We start from the raw sequence: 4,823 nt of genomic DNA on the forward strand, positions 1-4,823 counted from the left end.
AGATGTTGATCACTGTGAATCTGCTTTTGTTTGCTTGTTTTCTTCCTAGATGTCTATAGAACTTAAAAAGCAAAGACAAAACAAAAAAAAAAACTTTTAAACCTTTCACTTTAGTACTCCAGCAATATTTTTCAAATTTTATCATGTTTTTAAATTTTTTATTAAACAGTTTTAATCTAGAGAAAAGTTGCAACACAATAAACAACTTTACACTTTTCACCTAAATTCATCAATTGACATATTGCTGTATTTGCATGTTCTTTCTCTCAATTGTTTATTTTTTGCTGAACCATTTGAAAGTTTCAGATATCATGATCTTTCACTCCTAAATATATCAGTAAATGTCTACTAAGATCAAGGTTCATCACATCCCTATAATATAATTATCAAATGCAGACAATTTACTATTGATACAATATCATCTAATATTTATTTCAAGTAATAATTTACAAAAATATCCTTTATAACATTTCTAATCCAATATCCAATCTGGGTTCACACCATTCATTTAACTGATATGCTTAATAAAGGTTTTCCTGGTTCCCAGTGAACTCTCCTGATTCAGAGCCTGTTTTGTTGGCTTACTGATATCTAAGATTCCTATTATATAAATGGTGAATCATTTAGATCTATTTTCCACAACTCTAATGTTTCTCTCCTTGGGTTTCTCTCTCTTTTTTCTTTTTTGGTTACTTTAAGTGCCCACCGGAGAGATGATAGAGGGCAAGACTGGTCTTCAGGGCTGCAAGGTATCTTATTGACTCATGCACCCACCAGCCCAAATGCCTGGAAACTGCCATTTGTCCAAGCTAACCTCCCAGTTTAACTTCAGGCCTTCAATACTAGCCTTCCAAAGATGCACAGCCTCCATCTGATGCAGTGATTGCACCCAGTTCTTGGAGCAGCATGGCATCCACAGGACTTTCTGTGGTGACCTTGTTAGGCTGGTTTTAGAAAAGGCCGAGGAACCAGAGATCAAATTGCCAATATCCATTGGATCATCGAAAAAAGCAAGAGAGTTCCAGAAAAACGTCTATTTCTGCTTTATTGACTACGCCAAAGCCTTCGACTGTGTGGATCACAATAAACTGTGGAAAATTCTGAAAGAGATTGAAATACCAGACCACCTGACCTGCCTCTTGAGAAACCTGTATGCAGGTCAGGAAGCAATAGTTAGAACTGGACATGGAACAACAGACTGGTTCCAAATAGGGAAAGGAGTACGTCAAGCCTGTATATTGTCACCCTGCTTATTTAACTTATATGCAGAGGACATCATGAAGAATGCTGGGCTGGAAGAAGCACAAGCTGGAATCAAGATTTCTGGGAGAAATATCAATACCCTCAGATATGCAGATGACACCACCCTTATGGCAGAGAGTGAAGAGGTACTGAAAAGCCTCTTGATGAAAGTGAAAGAGGAGAGTGAAAAAGTTGGCTTAAAGCTTAACATTCAGAAAACTAAGATCATGGCATCTGGTCCCATCCCCTCGTGAGAAATAGATGGGGAGACAGTGGAAACAGTGTCAGACTTTATTTTTTTGGGCTCCAAAATCACTGCAGATGGTGATTGCAGCCATGAAATTAAAAGACGCTTACTCCTTGGAAGGAAAGTTATGACCAACCTAGATAGCATATTAAAAAGCAGAGACATTACTTTGCCAACAAAGGTCCGTCTGGTCAAGGTTATGGTTTTTCCAGCGGTCATGTATGGATGTGAGAGTTGGACTGTGAAGAAAGCCGAGCACCGAAAAATTGATGCTTTTGAACTGTGGTATTGGAAAAGACTGTTGAGAGTCCCTTGGACTGCAAGGAGATCCAACCAGTCCATCTGGAAGGAGTTCAGTCCTGGGTGTTCATTGGAAGGACTGATGTTGAAACTGAAACTCCAATACTTTGGCCACCTCATGCGAAGAATTGACTCATTTGAAAAGACCCTGATGCTGGGAGGGATTGTGGGAGGAGGAGAAGGGGATGACAGAGGATGAGATGGCTGGATGGCATCACCGACTCGATGGGCATGAGTTTGAGTAAACTCCAGGAGTTGGTGATGGACAGGGAGGCCTGGCGTGCTGAGATTCATGGGGTCGCAAAGAGTCCGACACGACTGAGTGACTGAACTGAACTGTCTAAAAGGCTCCAGATTATCTCTCCAGTCTCAGAATTTAATCCTGCAAGTTTGTTCTTATCTGTGGCCACAGCTAACTTCTTGGATCCAGGGAAAATTCCACGACAACAAATCTGAACTTCCTAACATACTGCTTGCTGCCTCCAAACTTGCCCACTTAGTCCTGTAGACTGTCCAGAGCTGGAAAGCAAAAGCCTATGGATGCAGCCAATGTGGGATCCTATGCCTGGTCCGCTGCTGGCCCAGCATGAACTGTGCAACAAGTGTGGCCTCCGTGGAAACACAGAGTTGGCACTGCAGGAAAAGTGTTTGGTGAGTTGCTTTTAAGGCTTAGTTTCTTGGTTTTCACTTCTTTATCCATCATAAATTGGTATCTTGGAGTTTGTTTTATGTCATTAATTTGATTTTCTGGTCTATACAACATGAAGTTCAATCCTTACAGTGTACTGTTTACTTGAACAAATGGTGGTTGTGTGTTTTACAATGTAGCATTCACAGAACGCAGGTTCTTTGTGCTTTGTAACTACATGCTATAGCTGTGTGTATGTGTGTGTGCATGCGCACTATAGTTTTACAGATGCAATATCCTCTTGAGAATTGCATAAGAATATTTAATCTTCTAGTTTTATGAGTAATTAATTTCATGTGAGAAGGTTACTCTTCAAAGAAATGTCCTCTTTTCTGGCTGCATTTTCTTTATACGTGTTGAGTAATGTTTCTCTGTTTACGTGGTACAAAACTCCTGTGTGCTAGGCTTCTGCCTAGATGACCACCTGGTCCTTAAAGAAAACGCCTCTTGTCACTTTCGTCCTGTGTCTCCTGACAGAAAGCTTGTTACTGTTGTTTAGTTTCTTTGCAACCCCATGGACTGTTGCTCGCCAAGCTCCTCTGTCCATGGAATTCACCAGGCGAGACTACTGGATTGGGTTGCCCTTTCCTTCTCCAGGGGATCTTCCCAACCTAGGGATCAAACCTGGGTCTCCTACATTGCAGACAGATTCTTTACAGAGAAGCTTGGGGGCTACAGTCCATGGGATCTCAAAGAGCTGGGCACAATTGAGCGAGTAAACAACAGCAACGTACTTTTAGTTGGAGACTCTTTAATGGAGTTACCCCGTGTTCCTTAATAATTTGATACACACATATGTCTCAGTCTATATATGTCCTTGTTGAGAAAACACTGTGAGACAATAAGGTGTTATATACATATGTCCTTGTTGGCATTTTATCTCAGATACTTTCTTGAGAAATCACTGTGTGTATCTACCTTGCCTTAAAGTGGTTCATACTTATTGCCACCCGATTATTTAATTTCTAGAATTTTGTGTTATGAAATAAGTTCTATATCCATGTTTCAATATAAATATTCCTATTGTTGTATTTATAATCGTAAAAATAGAAAATCTATTATTAAGTAAAGAGTTACCCACTCAAGATTTTTTTTTACATTGGACTACTCATAATATCAAATAAAAGTAGCAGGATGTAAGGATGTGTACAATATATAATATATTATATATAAAACATTATATATATAATATATTATAATCACACTTTGGTTTTTATATTTGTATATGAAGGGGAAAAGATGTTTGGAAGGAAATGTATCAAAATGTTAGCAGGCTTATATTAAATGCCTTCCTTTCATTTTCCCTGATATTCAAAATTTATCTACAAAACCAGGTATTACTTTTATAATCAAACCAAAATAATAAGTTTTCTTTTAAATTAAATCTCATTATCTAAAATTGAATTCTTCATCTTCCTTCCCAAATGGTCTTCACTTACTGACCCTTCTTTCACTACAAATGGAATCATTCTTCTGGTTACCCAGACTTACAACTCTGGATAGTTATTTCTTCCACTCCAGCATATCCTCCTTACAGGGCAACACCTTAATTACTATGGCAAAGGCATATACATATACTGTGCTGTTCTTGTGGGAGTTGTGAGGCGGGTGGCGATGATGGCTGGAGACAACGCTGTAATCTATTACAGGAGCTCTGGTTGGCCAGGCCTGTGTCTCACTCTTCTTCCCTAGAGCAATGTTATAGCTTTAACTGTAACCACATGCATGGAAAATGAGGGAGACTTGACACCTCAAAGGAAATTTGTGGTACTGTTAGCAGAAGGGGAATGTATGCTGGAAAGTAAAAAAAAAAAAAAAAAAAATGCCCACTGTAAGTCTTCTACTTATTGTTTGGGGATGTACCTGCCAAATGCTATCAAAAACATATCCTTTGTTTGTCCCTGCTTATTTTGATCTGTGGCCTGGCTTATAATTGTTTCAGACTGTGTTTTTCCTTAAACCAAGGATTATGACATCCATATTTTTATCCCTAATACATAGGTAGTACCTGAATGACACTGAATTGCTTTCATTTGTTAATCATACCCTGTTTCATGTGATATTTAGTTTATTGTCTTTTTAAGTAGTTATTTGAAAATTGTACGTTCCAAAGCCTCTATGTGTGTTTCCTCATCTTAAGAGTTACAGGGCTCAAAGTTTGAATGCTAATACTTATAGTTTTCATACTGTATAATCAAAATATATTTAGTATCCCTAAAAGGAAAAAATAATCATAAATATGTTTAAGCCTCTTCCATCAAAAGCTATCCCTCTTTACCAGTGAATTTGCAATAAGTAGTGAGTAATAGAAAGTTCAATAGGAATACATTTCCCTTAAGAATTTAA

Source organism: Cervus canadensis, chromosome 3 (genome assembly GCF_019320065.1).
Source record: "Cervus canadensis isolate Bull #8, Minnesota chromosome 3, ASM1932006v1, whole genome shotgun sequence".
Classification (NCBI taxonomy): domain Eukaryota; kingdom Metazoa; phylum Chordata; class Mammalia; order Artiodactyla; family Cervidae; genus Cervus; species Cervus canadensis.